The sequence below is a fragment of the Ruditapes philippinarum genome, unplaced genomic scaffold (assembly GCF_026571515.1).
Source record: "Ruditapes philippinarum isolate M1 unplaced genomic scaffold, ASM2657151v2 ctg1876_1_1_1_1, whole genome shotgun sequence".
Taxonomy (NCBI): domain Eukaryota; kingdom Metazoa; phylum Mollusca; class Bivalvia; order Venerida; family Veneridae; genus Ruditapes; species Ruditapes philippinarum.
This window is the reverse complement of record NW_026865673.1, coordinates 75,556-93,703: the sequence shown is the minus strand read 5'-3', so window position 1 is coordinate 93,703 and position 18,148 is coordinate 75,556.

Sequence of the window (18,148 nt, the reverse complement as noted above, 5' to 3'; positions counted from 1 at the left end):
TATGCATCATTTTTTGAAAAGTTTGATGCTCTTGAATTTTGAAGCCATTATCGGGTGCTTTACCGATGGTCCTGTATGGCTGGGTGTTGTTTCGGGCTTTATATAGTGAATGTTGCTTTCCATCGGTGATAGTTCTTTTTATTTTTAAGATAAACAAAAGTAATTTGATAATCTATTCTGTATGAAATTGAACTTTCGATAGAAAGAGTTATATTTGCTGAAGTAATCATTTATATAAATATGAAACTATATCTTAAAATGGGATATTTGCTAAGCTAAGTATACATTGGGAAATCAAAGTACTGTACTTCAACAATTATTGAAAAATATCAGTCCCTGAGGAAATCTAGCAATCTCACAATTCGAAATATTATCTAGGTTTTAATAATGATTTTCCGTTCATATAAAGGTTATTGTATGTCCGTCAGATACGTGTTTGTTTCATTTATAACGTGTGTTTTGTTTCCAATGCTGCCTGTCGTTTTGTTCTTGATACCTTATTTTAAGCATGACAGACCGTGCAGTCTTAGTTAGGATTTTTAACAGTCATCCATTTCATTGTAAAGATTGTATCTGAAAAACAAAAGTGGTCATTAAAAAGGAGTTCAACGTTCAATTGTTTGAGAAATTGTCTTTTGTGTCTACCGACATTTAATTCTTTGACAACCTTATTTTTAAAAAAAGCCAAACAAATGGGCAATCAATTGCAGACTAAAAGATGACAAATAAAATATAGTGTTGTTATCATAATCATGAAAACGGGTAAGCATTTCAGAAAATGTTAGTTAGTCTTTCCACCATAAAGTTAACAAAGTTTAAACCAAAAGTATTCAGTCCTAAGGTCTTCGTTCTTTGTTGTTGTCTTCTTTTTTCTTTTTCTGTTGTTGTTGTTTATTGCTTATTGAAAATTTACTTTTTACAAAACATTTTACATAAAATGCGTCATTCAGTCTCTGTAAAATAAACTTGCTAACTAAAACCTACGCAATTTGAAACATTACTTACTCTCACATGTTAAGTAGCTTTTACTTACGCACAAGACGTATTTATCTGCCTCAAGGTTAAGCTAATAAGATGTTATGTCTACGACAAGTTGAAAAAATAACTAATTGCTGACGTGTCAATTTTGTTTTTATCGTATATATATATTAAAGTCTTTGACCACAAGGACATTGAGCATTATCTCTGCTCTGTCCAAAAACGTTCACGGAAATGAAAAGAATGCCCCAAATGGTATCACGTGCACATGACTGTATGAAAAATAAAAATATAATGATTTCATGTGCTATTTGATCAACCCTTGCTAGCATTTTTTGTAACATCACATTGTACTTACTCCTAATTAAGTAATACTTATTTAGTAGAATAACTGCATATCACTTTATTAGAGTAGGATGATATTTGGTTTTACTAATAGTTACAAATAAGAGTTTAAAGTTTGTATATCTCTTTTACAAAAAGCATGAATAACAAACTTAATGTAATAGTTATATCAATATGAAAATATATTAATAACATAATTATGACTCTATATTGAAGATCTTTATTTATTTAGTTGTTGCAGAAATACAAAAGAAGTAAACCACATGTAAATTTTGTAAACAACTTAAAAAACGTTCAGTTCAAATGACTAATAGGCTTTTCAGATATATAGTTTAAAAGTCTTGACTATCGCTTTAAATGATATATTTAGTTGAAAAGTAAATCACAATAAATGACTTTGTAAGGTTTCCAAAGCAAAAGCACATCTAAGAACTTTCCTCTACATAGCATAGTAAACTCGCCTTTTGAAGTAAAATTAAATTAGCATTTCGCTGTGATTTTTATTCAACTGATAGAACTGAAGTGTTGCCGAAGAAACAATTGTATCCAATATGAATCATGACATTGAGATAAAATTTATTTTAGTGATTATTTCTGAAATCACGATTTGTGATATTGTATCCATCTGAAAGCAACTTGATATACAACTAGTTTCTAAATTGTCATTGATTGCTAAGTATTTGACTAACAGAATGAAAAACAGTTCCGCATGAATCTATTGTGGGTGGATTATAAATGTAAATGGACTTTCTGCCTCTGGAATTTGTAAATATTTTTTACGTGATCACATACAATTCTTATTAATAATGACTGGTAATTTAATTTTCATAAGAATAAAGGCTGGTTAGGACAGTATGTCAGTGATTACTCGGCAATTTAGCTCCCCTGATTTAAGATGTATATTTTTTTTAAACATTAAGTTCAAAGCCCGATTCGGACAATTTGAAACTGTGTGCCTAGGTACAAGGTCAAAAACATACTGAAGCATTTCTAAAAGGTTTACAACCAGTTATCAAAGCAAATGTCATAGCCATTCTTAGATAAATATGGATATCCTCATTATCAGAACTATATTGTCATTATATTGTCAAAATAATTCAATAACGTCAATATCGAAATTGATAACCTTTATTTTTATCAACATATGTTTAATAGAAACAGCAACCTGGTGTTAATATAATACCAAATAAATAAATAAGCATCATTTGTCTCTTGAAATATTTCTCTATAATTAAGTACCTTTCTACCTACACAAATACACCAGTCACTTCATTTAATTAACTTAAAGCTGCTACCTCCGCACGAAAATCATTCTTCTCAAGCAGGAATGTCAGTGTAAACAATGCTATTAAGATACAAATACAAATTCTAATAAAAACATCATCTGACGTGCACAAGAGAAACTGATTATCATACTTAATGACGCATTAATTTTCTCATGCAAATTGACGTCTCATTTACACCAACATGTTCCGGAAATAGCGGGTTCAATTACTAAAGTAGAAGTTGTCACTTTTGAACATATAAACAGGATAATAGCGTAGTGTCAATGATTATCAACATACTTTTGCAATTAAGAAAATGAACAAATGTGGACAAATAACCAAAAAGAAAAACAAAACAAAAAACAAAACGTTAAACTGTCTGGAGTTACTTATTACAACATTATATATAAAGTTACATCTACAATCGACAAAATTAACGACTTTCAATATCGACTATACTTGCATCAACCTGTACTGAGTCATGAATGTTAAATCTCTTGCTAAAAGAAACCACGACTTCTCCCTGACAGGGTTTGAATCCATGCGGTTATCGATCATTATATTACTAATCTGACACCTTAACTACGTTTAAATAAAAGTCGTTTAGTTTATGCAAACAAACGTAAAACGCTCTTTTCGGAATTTTCGTTAAATTGATTACCTTGTAAATCATATAACATCGCATGATGATTTTCTACCTTCACACTTTGTGTTCTGATTGCGGGAAATCTTTTAAGAAAAATGTCATACGACATTGCAAAAGAGTGTAAAATATTAAAATTTACCAGTGTAGATGCTTTTTTATAACTCAAATTAAATTAAACTAGTTTGGGTTATTTAATGAATATGTAAAACCTAATTTAAATTAGTAAACTTAAGGAAAGATAATTATAATGAAATCAACTATTTAGGCTTCATACTAATTTTCGTTAATAATCTAATAAGTATGTAAAGTCTCATCAAAAGTGAAAATGTAATACTTTGTGCTTCTACATTATTCTTCAAAGGCATTTCTATAATTAAAATATGTATTAATATAGACCAGGGTCTCATATTATAATTTTATTTGCAAGTTTGACCTTATTTTGCAAAAGTATTTTAATAGTGATAAAGTCTTATATACATAAATGTCTTTGTAAAATATGTAATTTAACTGTCGTGTTTGATTTTATTGAGCAAGAAATATGTCAATCTTTCAAGACTTTCAAAACGTTTATAATTCGAAAAGAAAGCGATAAGAAAATACATCGTACGGGCATATGCACATATTAACTAATATCTTAAAACATTAATATTTCATTCGGTTTCCGCTACAAATAAATTTTCCTGTTTAAGAGCTTAGTTCATCAACGTAAACTTACAATATGGAGACCATTTAGGAAATGATTATTTTATTTTAACGAATTAATATTCTTTAACCTGCCAATTCTATTCCTCTTATGGAATTTTCGTTTGCTTCCTTGTACTCTAAGAATTATATTAATAAATCTTTTAGTATTTTGCGGAAAAGATCTTGCAAAATATTAGGTTATTGACATTTCCTAAAACATGATGAATCACGAACATTTTAATTATTCTATAAAGCTTTTATGTAAGGTACAAAAAAGTATAAAATATAAATAATTGGAAGGCCGCTCAACACGGCAAAAAGTAATGAAAAATAATATAAGTGACTTGGTAAAAAAGATCTAGTACATAGACGGTAGAACTACATTTTGTTATACATGAAATCGTAAATTGATTTCTCCAATCTGAGCAGTTTTCAACAATCAAAAAGGATAAGAAATCATAGACTTTAGAATTTTAAACAAATCTACAGATGTGTTCATATGACGTTGATCAAAGGCGCATATGGTTGAAATTCAAACAAAACAAAAAATAAACGGAATTTTGAGAGGGATAATTGTTTAAGGCCTTTCATGTACATCGTAAGCACTTACATCATTTTACACAGGCACAATAACTTAGGTAAAGTGGAACACTTTTTTTGGCAAGAATAAAACCAGTTTTAGGGAAATGATGAAAATATGAAACAATGTTAGTACCACAAACAAGATAAGTACTTTTTATATGCATGTGACTCTATAGGGTTTTGTTTGAAAACTTTCTGCTGTATATTTGTAAAATACTGAACTTCTGTATTCCATGACATGTCTTCGGAATATGTACCAATTTGAGCTAATTAAATATGTGAATTTATAATATCAGATTATGTGAGTGATATATTGGTAAAGCAAAACAAAATCGTCGTAGCGGCAGAATCATTGTTATGACTGAATATCTTATTCCAGTTAATAATTCATCTTTACCTTTTTTGTTAATATAAATAAATATAATTTATCCTTTACCTCAGACGTAAGTATAATTCCAACAGTGGGGTTACAATTTTTTCGAAAGCATAAAAGTACCTGTGATCATTGAAAAGATTTTATCCAACAAAAATTTTGTAACGCATACTGTAGACATATAATTAAAAATATTGGAATGATACCATGATATTTTTTCATTATCGCAACATTTATACATGTAACAAAACAGAGTTTTATTCAAACGCTCAAAGCACAGATTTCAAGTTATTAAGGACAAGAGTCTATTTACAACACACGATGTCTGTAAATGACAATTTATTGGTAACGAGGCACCGTTTTGAATGCTACGGAGATGATTTGACATAGATTTAACGCCATCTTTGACGTTTGAAATGTGCGGAGTTTCAAAAAGTTGCCATGGTTGTAATTTATGGCATATTTGTAATGTTTGTTGATATTTTTCCATTCAAATATGTGGTAATGTTTCCATTGTATGGGTTTATAACATATTAAAATATCAAGTCGTACCTATTTTATTTAGCTTTCAAACAATATTGGCAAATAACATTGGAACAACCCATATATGAGCCGCGTCACGACAAAACCAACATAGTGGGTTTGCGACCAGCATGGATCCAGACCAGCCTGCGCATCTGCGCAGTCTGATCAGGATCCATGCTGTTCGCTTACAAACCCTATTACAAGTAGAGAAACTGATAGCGAACAGCATGTTATTATGTTGGTTTTGTCGTGACGCGGCTTATATATCATTTCTGCTTCGTTTATTTTCTTTAGAAACTACAACGTAATGTTTACATGATTCCAATATAATCTTCAAAGATTCTTAGCATATTGATAAAAAACTGTTATAAAAGTCACCCAATTATCTTCACAAACACACCGGTTACATCATTACATAAACTAATAACTGTACCATTGCAAGTAAACCATGCGATGTATAAAAGCTCTTTCGTCAATGTTTAAAATTTTATTTTCCTACGTAGATTTATTCTGAAAACAACCTATGACGTTCAAATGAAACGGGAAATAATGCTAAAGAGATCGTTAACTATTTCATACAATATAGATGTCCAATAAACAACAACTCATTCCAGAAAGAGTTGGTTCACTTATCTAAACAAAATAAAAGGTGACACAAATGATAGCCTATGAACACATGCTATTGCATATTGTTACATGATTACAGTAGTATAGACCTTGTGATTAAGAGACACTTTTTTAAAGCAACTGTTAATAAAAACGTAGAAAATTTAAGATTGAAATAAATATGGTGTTATTATTTTTAAATTATACCATATTTACATCTGGCACTTAAGAAGGAATCAATTCAGGAAACACATTTGGAAGAAAAAAGAAAGTAAAATGAAGAAGATTGACTATTTTTTTGTTTTGATCATATTGAATGACTATTTTTTTTTTGTTTTGATCATATTGAATGTTTTAACTAAAACACAAGTTTAAATAAAAGAATTGATATAGTTTTTTTCCTGAACATGAATGATTGGTAGTTTGTTTTCTGATTGCAGAAAATAGCAAAACATTATTGTTACACTAACAAACGGGTCTTAAACCATCCATGCTATATCAGCCGCATGAATAGAATCAGCTGTCTCTAGTAGGCTTATGGTAATTTATTTTAGTTTATTAAAATTAAATTTGTTTTCAAAAATAAAGTGGTACAAACATAAGCAATATGTTGTTTTGTAGAATTGTCGATAAGGAATCTCTTATCATATAGAGTAGTGCAAAGATATAAATAATTTTCATATATTAACAACCTGTTATTCATTAATTCTAACAACATGATGTATGATGTCTTTGATGACATATAAGAGAAACACGTATTATGTTTTGTTTTTGTCGTTTATAATAAGATTTTTTTGTCCCCATTATTCATACACTATACTTAAATAAGATGACAAAGATAAGATATAAAAATATATAATATATAATATATACATAAAAAAGGTAAAACAGTACATAATTACCTTCAAAGTTGGCAATATTATGACATCTCATCATTAATAAAGGTAAAAATGAAACTGATGTCAGAATGTTGTTTTTTACTTAATCATTATATTCTGCTAAATCCCGAATGAAAATTGTAAACTCAATAGCATTTAGTGCTAAATGTGCAATACTCTTGAATACTGTAATATACTTAAGTATTTAAATATGGATACAATATCTTACTAGTGTTTTTTTCCTTTTTGTTCTTAATTCACTTCTCAAAAAATAGCATGCAGGTTTCAAGTCCTGAGATTTATAATTTCTCTTTTCCCTTTCTCCTCTGCATAAATCTCCACTGAGTTTATACATATACATTTTTAAAAATATTGATTTACCATCCTTTAGTACTGTTGCATTTCTATCTTCTTTTACACTTTTTATTAATGTTTCAAGTTACATAAATTTTAATTTGTACTTTTAAAAATGAATTATGCTTATCAATTTATCAGATGTTTATCTGTTTATCTTTGTTCATATATACGGCAGTTGAGAAACGTGACTTACAAAGTGTAGGATTTTTAATAGGGTTCTTTGAAGAAGCTTGGCCTAATTCTCTTGAAAAGGAAAACGTGATATTTTATTTTGATACACCATGTTTTCTTTTCATAAGAAAACAAAGACATTTTGCTAATTATGGCTTAAGGGTTATATTTATTACAACATGAAATATCGGGTAAAAATACACGTGTATATTGTGATTTATTTGCTATTGGTATTTTATAACCATATATGTTAAAAAAACTGTCAGACATGATATTTGTTACATAGAAGTCTATCAGTCCTTTTAAACTGATAGTAATGATGAATGCAAGAATCGGTTATATTGAAACAACAGGTTTACCGAGCCATGGTAATTCTTTACAGTACTACTCTTGTTCACATAAGTTGATTTAACCGAGTATAGGGTGCTTAAAATAAATAAAATAACATTACCCTTTACATTTTTAGATATTCAAATTGGATGTGGAATTTTCTCTCTTTATAGTATCAAGATAGCAATATCTAGTATCAAAATACCAGATATTATATAGATTATGTATGTTTGAATTGAAATAATATTTCATTATTATTTGCGTAGTATTAATAATTAACATAGCTAACACAATTGTAACAGTTAAATGTGTTTATAATTTGTTATCGAGACAAATACCTTCAATTTAAATTGTTCTTTGAATTGAGACTACATTTCTAATTAAAATGTATGCCAATTTCACACACGAAAGTTATAAATATAATTATAATATTAATTAAAACAGATAACAACTTCAACAACGAAAGTCAAATGCAAACAAAATCGACAACAAGTCTTTTTACACACAATTTATCAGATCTGTTTCATATATCACTTAAAGCATTTTGTTGAAATGTCCATGACAACAGGTTGTATTTACTCCTTAATTTGGTTTGTCTGTTTTAAAACACTTTGACACATGACTGGCCAAATTTCGCCACGATATTATTTATTTTTTTCTTATTAAAATCATCATTATGCACCCCTAATGCGAAAGTATATATTGAGTTGTCATTTATTTTCCATTTACTAAGCCAACTCTGAAATTTATAAATGAATTCTCGCCAAAATGATTGCAAACGTGTAATTTTAATGGAAATAATTTTCTTCTGAGAATGATAGTCGATATTTAAATGAAGCGTACAGTTTTCAAATTGATGATATGTTTCAGTGTTAAAATTGGAAAGATTTAAGCTTTTGTTTGAAAAGGGTTTGAGAGTATATTTCTTTTTTTTATATTGCGTCATTTCTTTCATTTGGAAATATTGTATTATTATTGTTGATATATCTAACCAATCAAAACGAATGTTTAAGGGGAGAGGTCATCTATTTGAGTCATGTCAATGCTCCCTCAAATGGCACCAGAACTGTCATATATACGAAAGGAATGCTAGATTTCAAATAAACTCTAGATTCAATAACTGTCAATCTTAACTAAATAATTATGTTCTTTATAAGAAATCTTTAACTGTTTAAACTTCAAATTAAGATGAAATTTTGTCGCTTTTTTGTTAAATCGTGCATAGTTTACTGAAATGGAATCGTTATCAGACAACAACTATGCACAGGAAAATAACATTTGTATACTTTGTAACGATAACCCTCATTTTATCATGTCAAAACACTGATTAAATTTCAATATAATTCTAAGTTAATGTTTTATAATAACATTAGTAAGTGCATAAGTAATATTTTTACATTGTAACTGCTTTACTTGAACTATGTACAATTTCAATTGTTATGTTTCAGTCTTAATAGAGATCCTTTAACCTAAAATTGTATCAACATTTTATTGTTTATAACCAGTTAGTCTTACAGTAATATGTGCGTGGTATTAAGATAAGTACATTACAATATTTAATGTTTATTATTGTACTTTTTTAAAATACCAAGTCTCGAAGAAAATAAGTATATTAAATATCTGTATAATTAAAATTTATTTTAGAATTGCGTTTGACTATAGGTTTGAGACACAGCTCATATGAACATAAAATACTACTAGACATACAAATAGTTCATGATTATTTTTTGTAATTACATTTAAAATGAATGTATCCGAGCGTATGCTCATGTGAAGAAATATTTATATTCAGTTCGATTTCTCCTAGTATTCTTTGATTCATTTAAAATAATAATGATATTTAAAGTGATTCATAATTTTATTTGACAATTATGGTGGCTGATTTGTGCTCTGTCGTATGAGCATGTTTTCGGGGCGAATACCAACAGACTCCTACAATTCGAACGAAATGGGAAAAAAATAAGAAGAAGAAAATAGTTTGTATTATATTTGCATCCTTTGGGAGATCGACTATCATTTCTTATTTGATGTAAGTTTACAGTTTGGAATAAAATCTTCTTTATACTGTCAATTCCATTCCTGACTGATTTTTTCCTTTCCTTGTACTTTTATACAAATAATCCTAATTAAATTTGTTTGTGGAGAAGTCATTCAAAATGTCTATGTCATTGGCCTGTATTTTAACAAGGAAATGTTGAGTTTTCTTAATATTATATAAAGATTGGATGTAAGATCGAAATTAAATATGATATTAAAAGAAGGCTGTCATGTAGCCTTAAACAGCAAATTTATAATAAAAGGTAGGTTTGTTAATATGGACGCTAGTGAATTATTCATGCAGTCAGTCACGTGCCAGTATGCACATATCGCTCAATTTACAAATAGATAGATCCGCAGATGCGTTCATGTGTCTGAGCTTGTGGTTCGCAGATTACCTTTAAAGCAGAAAACATGCAGTGTTGCGATTTAAAATATTTTGATTGTATGATACTGAAATAAGCAATAATTATTATAAAATGGGAAAATAAATCAAAGGCATCACCAAGTATTTGAAGCATTTATGATATTTTAATCAAATGTGGCCATCAAATTTTAACGCCCAGTTAATGATTTTTCAATTATATGTAGCAGACTAGCATACAAATGTTTAAAACTGGACCAAAACAAACGCATGTTACAATAAAAGAATACAAACTAGTTAAATTTACATTTATCTTAGAACATGTACAATCTTCCGAAAAAAAAGTATTCAAGCACGATGCCCTGCTTTTGAATACTATTAACGATGAAATTGAATAAAGAAATAAAAATGCTCATTATAACAAATTAAATCAAACTCCTTTCAAATGCATTAAATCTGGAAATGAAATTTCAAATGTAATGGTAAATTTATGTGAAATTCTGTGTTGCACACACGTTTATTTCTTAATATAACATTATATTGACAGCATATCTTCCAAACTCTAAAGCATCATCCGTAACTTAATAAATTATACCAATCTGTAAATAAATAACCGTTTTTCCAACACAGTCAAGAAATTAAGTCAAATTACTTGGAAAAATCTTTTTGCTACGTTGTCGTACCTACGCGCATCATTAATATACTTCAGGAATTACGTGTATGGAAGAAATGGTGTTTACTTTAAAAAAGTAGAACGTTCCAACAAAACAACATCGTCTGACGTGCAAATGAAAGTGCTAATCATCCTCAAGGGCTCGTTTGCTGCCTCATACAAAATGAATGTCCAATTTACACCGACTCATTCCGGAAATAGTGGGTTCAACTATCCATAACAGTATAGAACTTGACACAAATGATAGTCTTTGAACACATTCTATCATTATACTCGTAGTAACATGATTACAGTGTAGTCCTTAAGGTGATAAAGGGACGCTTGAAATTAAAGCAAATTGAAATGAAATGTGAAGTAAATGTAAGGTAAACTTATACAAACTCAAATCATTTCAATCAATTTTTCTTTTTACAATATTACATACAGTTTTAACTAGACTGCATTCCTCGTAAAAATAACAGCATTGATGTTTTCATTTTTATTTTTATTTATAAAAACTATTCACATTTTCTTTGATTATTTAAAACAGATCATTACTATTTTACAAAATAAACACCCTTTTTAGCATACTTTTCTATCAATCAGCTTTTGTTATATTAAATGTTCAAACACACATGGTCTGTTTAGTATCTAACGAAAATTGACAAAATTGAACATCAATTGTTCGTACATCAATGATTTATATATCTTTTTTACAGGGCTTTGCAGCAGAGGCAACATTTTGTTTGTTTTGTTGCAATTGGTTGGCACACCACACAATTTAGGTCATATGGCGCATGACCAGAGACAACATGAATCAAGTAAGTTAAATCTATTAATATGGTTCGGTTTAAACAATTGAAATAATAAGTAACTAGAATTAAGTTTTTAAGTCACCCTTTTCTAAAAGAACATAATTATTTTAGATACAGAGATGTAACAAAAGTGAACTACTAATTCTTATTTGAAAAGAATGATAATTAATACTTTATAAAAAGAAACTTGTATTTTTGCAAATAAAAAATGTTCTTGAACATATTAGAGTGTTTAAGATCTAGTGTTTTCTGTTGGTTTTTACTCTCGTTTTTTCTTGGAACATTTTTTTACTGAATGTGTTATCATTGTTTTCAATTAAATATTTAGTGATAAATAACTAAAAACAGAGTAAAGCTGAATGAACATAAATAATAAGCATTACTGCTAAGGACAATTGTCATTAAGTTTAGCTTTATCGCGAAAGTGTTTTGATTTATACGTAACATTTGTTAACCTAATGCAGATGTCCAAATAAAAAAGTTGATTAGTTCGTCTGAAAACAGGGACAAGAAGAGTCGTTAGTATTAAAATAACGTCACGCGATGATGTCCTCATATTACAATTACCTTTCCGATTCCAGGAAATATGTTGAAAACTAATCAAATTTTATCGCACGTACACATCAATCTAGGTATGAATTCAGTTCAGGTGTAACAAATTGTATGAACTAACGATGTGTGTTTTTATGAATAATACGTCAATGAAATGCAATGATGATGTTCAAACTCTACGACTATAATATATACATGTAGTCATTTATGCATGGTGATTAACATATTATATCTGATCTAAACATCCCTAATTCTCTCTAAAATGATTTGATCCATGTAAAAAATGTATAATATGTAAATATAGAAGCCAACTTCTGTACCAATATCAAATCGTCAACTTAGTTACAAAAGTTGAGTTAATAGTTTAAATGAACCTCATTAAATGATATATTCTTTTTTTCTTTTTTCTTTCTTTTTTGTTACTCAATTTGGAGAAAAAATATGAGACCTATTTATTGCTTCATCTAGACATCTCTTGTCTGGAAGGATTACATCGAGTTTTTTTGTTAAATTTGATAAGCGTTTAGTCCCACTGAAAGTAATTGTTTTGTTTCACTTTTTTTTTGCAGTCACAATGCAATTATATTCTGGTTTGCATTTACTATTATTATTATTATTATTTATTCATTACATAATTTATTAGTCTTAGCTCCGGTTAGATCCAGGTCACTTCAATAATATGCCTGCATTCTCGACCAATACAAACAATATTTAGCAAGATTCCACAAAAAGGAGACATTCGCTCTATGAAGAGATGATTTCACAAAAAGAGAAATTAGGTTCTTACAGTCATAACTTAATTTTAATAAGTGAAATTATTAAGTAAAACACCAGTAAACCTGAATAAGATATTAAAAAACTTTTAGTAATTGACAGATATATACAGAGAGACATTAAAACAGAATTTTGGAATTCATTCCATTTGGTGATAAAGTATCAAAGTGATATACTTTTAAAAGTCTTTTCCAAGGACGTGTTACTTTATCAATATGCATAAAAGAGTATATAAAAGGGAATTTTAAGAATTAGCAGTTGACTTGTTATTCTTTACTATTTATCAGAATAAATTTTTAAACAGCTTAATTGTAACAAGTTGTATAAAACAGTACATTTAAAATCGCATAATACCATGTGAAAAGGTGAAATCCAGAATCCCTTAACAACGTCTGAAATGTTTAAATTGAAAATGCTTACTTGGCTTTTTTAATCTATTCGTAGACAGTACTGGTAAAGTATATCTTCAAAACATTTAATATATTATTATATTATTATCAACTCATGAGGATAGATTTTCGTGTTAAAGATAAAAAGATAACAGTCAATACTGTTGTTTTAGAATTTATTAACTTACATCTGTTTGTTTGCACTTACTCCAGACAGCCTTTTATGTATTTTCCTTAAGGGAAAATTCAAATGCAGATTTATTGTTCGTTTTATTCACGTGACACCTCCGCTATGGACTTATTGATAGGAAGCTTTTCTGATTGTAACACTTTTCTATTCAACAGATAAAAAACATATATATTCAAAACACACAAATAGTGTTTGCATTCAATTTGTCATAATTGTTTGTTATTGCCAATTTAATTATTATAAAATGTATGATAAACAATTGTTAATTTATAATAACATACCTTTCTAAGATGCATGTCATTTGCGCCAAACATTTGTAAATTAACGATGAAAATTGTACATATTTATGCCAATTGAAGTATTGAATTGAATGAAACAATATTGGAACTATGTTAATGCCACAGGTGTAGTATCCAAGCAAGGCATCGATATGTCAACCTGTCATTATAATTTACAAGAATCCTTTCATATGAATATAAAATGTTTTGGTTCAAATATTTCGATATTTTTCTCTCAATGTCATTTTGTAAAGGAAGCGTTGAATGTAATTGAACATGTTATCTGAGTAGATATGCATACCTGGAGAAAGACAATCGTGTGTGTGTTTTGTTTTCTTTTAAATTATACCGTGAAAAGTTTTATAAAAGTATCTGCATACCATTATACTTTTTAGATTTAGATTTATATCCTACATTTTGTTTTTCTTTAAAACAGGAATCACGCTGGTAAATATTTTTTTCTTTAATTGTAAAGTTACGAGTGTGGAGAAAACGTGACATTTTAAATTGTATTAAAATATTTAAATGTAAAACATTACAAAGTTACGGAAATATGTTAGACCATGTCTTTATAGAAACGATTGAACACGAGACATAACAAAAAGGAGTCATATAATATACATGCATCACACATTTTTATAATTATTGTGATTCATTTTTCATCTTCAAACTTAGAAATTAGGATGTGAAAACTATATGATATTCTATTACAACAACACATGTTTAATCTATCAAATATATGATAACATATAATATTATTTAAATTGTTGCATCGTGAAATTAATAAAATATCAGCATTTGTGTACATTGTACTACATGTAAAAAACATGAAATATTAAATTATTAAGTATTCATCAAACTTTTGTCATCCCTTGATCAATATTGTATTCATTATGTTATTTGGTTTAGTTACGAACATTGGTCATGCAAATTAAAACGGCACTTTTTCAAAAGGCAAACAAAGAATAAGACTAGCGATGACAAATAAATTTAATTTAATTAATCTGTGCACGATGAAAAATACATTGTTGAAAAAGGTAAATAAAATACAAAATGGGATATGCAGCCAATTATCCTACTTTTTGTTCTTCCTGTCACTGCACGTTCATTTTGTTATCATTTTAGGTCACTTTTGTTTGCAAAGTGATCAGTTTATTTCAATTTTATTATTATTATTTACAAAAGTGCAATAACCAAAACTTATAATCTATAATTTTATGTAGCATCCAACATCATTTTATTGAATCGCTACACTTAACATCTTTTTCGCTATAATGCAGATTCTTCACTTACATTATCCACATATAATACTTTACTTTTAAATTTTAACGATATATATGGCAACCCATGAACTTGTATCTTTTAGTGAGAAAATCGTCTGTAGGAAATTTTTATCTATAATTAAAAATCCATGGATATTTTAGGGGATTTGCTATCAACATTTTTGCTTGATTTATAATAGTATGGACACATATAGTAATTATGATGAAACAATAACAATAATAAAAGATAAAAAGAGCACACGCATGGATACTCTACTATTTACCATAATGCGTTCTTCCCTGATGGCATTTAACGAATGGGCAAAACATTTCCGTTATCATACTTAAAATAAAGAGAATTGCACTTCAATAACAACGTTACAATCCCAGAAAGGTTAATGTGGGTTGAAAATACATTTATATAATTATATAAAATATGATGAACGCAAGCCCTACACGACCCACCATCAAGGGCAAACGGCGATGAGCATACAGTTACAATTGACCTATTGGTCTTTATAAAATATATGAAAACTTATATCGCAGATTTCCTGACCATTTTGCTTTGTTAGAAGTAAATACAATAATTGCACTGTATGACTGCTCTACTTTTTTCCCCAGTTGAACGTTACACAAACGTTGTTGAAAGATAAATTCCCGATATCAAAATTCATATAAATGGCATTTAAAAGTCACGGAATTACACGTGAAGCATGCATGTCATGCTCTTTTAAAAGTAACATAATTGTTGTTTTTTTATTTTATTCTAAAATAAAAAGTTATCTATTTTCAACATTAGATAGATATGACAATCATTTCCGTATACTTAATTCGTGTTATAAGCGTAGACAGATTTCTAAAACAAACCATATGATTCAAAATGTATTTAATATGAATTTTAAATTAATTTCCAAGTATTTTACCAGACTTTAGATAATCACGTATGCAAAACATATTCTCTTGTGTGCCATACGATTGATCATTTTCGTATAATATAATGGATTTAATTCATTCGATGCGCAATCATTTATTTGATAAAGTAAACAAAATATCCTTTGGGACAAGTGTTCAAAACATTAATTGATTATTTCAGATACACGGTTAGAAATGAAATTATCAATTGAATTCAGAACTAAACGAAAAACAATCCATATTTTTTTTATATTTTTTATGATGTATTATAATTCAAAACAGAAATTCATACTTAGTCTAGTAATACAAAAGTATATACATTGTATTACTTATAAAAAGATTCCATATTCTGTGGCCATAATGAGAGGTCGGGTATTTCCATAAAACATTTATTCTGAAAAAGAAAAACACAAAGAAACGATAATTCTGGATAAATATAATAATCATAATGAGGAGCAAGTTTTATTTATCTTTTATAAATCTTCCTTCCTGTAATATCTGCACCCAATTTCCATTTGCTAAATATATTTGTTAATCCACAGGGAAATTGATCTCTGAATCGTGTTCCTACAACGTTTGTTCTGCCAATTTGTGATTTTATAATAATGATTTCGTTCTACTAGTAGAATGATTGTAACGAATGGGACAGACTCATTTACTGGCCTTTTGACATAAACACAACGATATTGATAGCAGCTAAAAATAAAATTGTTATGTTTTTTAGAAAGGTTAATACCGTGGGTTTTCATGAAACAGGCATAATTATCATTTGTAATACAATGTACGTGTTACGTCAAATGGGCTTGTGACCTAATTAGACATGATACACGTTCCATTTACCACAAGAAAAAAATCTGACAAATAATAACAATTGATCCATTGTTTTATTAAAAAAACAAATTGTAAATGGTAAATAATTAGAATGATGAATCTGATGATTCAATAGATGTATTTTCAAGCCTGTAACGTTACTGAAACTTAGTCAACTATGCTATGAGCTAATATGCCTAGCATATTTTGCTAGACTCCCAAAATTTTATCATTAAATATGTTTTCTAAATATATGTTATTGCTTACCTTTACAGATAATGTTTTCTCCGCAAGTGAAAAGGGGAAACAAAAGCAGTATTAAGCTTAAATAAATGATAGGAACACTGTTTTCTTTTGTGAATATTTAAACCAGGCATGTGCAAATTTATCTTCATTTGTGCATGTACACATGTGTGATGGGTACTTCTAAATACTATTAACTTACAGGTTAAACTATTTATCCTCTTACTTTACAGAATATTCCATTACTGTTACAATAGATCTCCGGTATATTTAATTAACTTTGTAATCAAACAAATTTGCATGCGATAATTTGGTTCGTAAAGAAAGAATGTGAACTCTCTGGTCAAAAACAAGTGTAAAACACAAAAAGGTAAAAGAACAAACTAAATCATAAGTAATGCTGATACAGTACATTTTGTTTTATATGGCATTTAACATAAATAATTAACAAAACTAAAAATCATATATTCAAATAAAGCTTATAAAAACTAGATTTATTCGGTATTTTATAACTATTGGTTATGTTTGACATAGAAAAGAAGTATAATAATAGAATTTTATAGGATTACATTTATTTTGTTTATTCTACTAATTCATTACTCATTATATTGTGCCTTTCCGGTCATAACACATTCACCTCAGGGGAAATTAAACGATATGGCCTTCATCATTTTATAAAGTACATGAATTCATAAAAAGGTATAATTGTAGATTAACCATAAAAATGCTAACGTATTTAATCACTCTCTTAGGATTTGTAATGGTATTGTAATAAATGTTATGTTCATGTTAATACAGGTTTGCTTGACAATTTGATAACAAACCATATCCATGTAGTATCAACTTCGGATCATCAAGGATGCTAAGCGGAGCTTCTTATGTATCTATTACAACGTCATAACATAATCATATTACTGAAGACTCTGTTTTGTGAATTAAGTGCATTATTTGTTATGATAAATTTATATCAGCAAACAAAACATTACATTTGTTAATAAGTCGGAAGATAAAACAGAGAATTTATTCACTTACAGACGGTTTTGGAGTACTGCAATTTTAACATAGGCAAATAACAAATATTTAAACTAAATAAATGCTAAGGTATTTCAAGAATATCATAGAAGGAACAA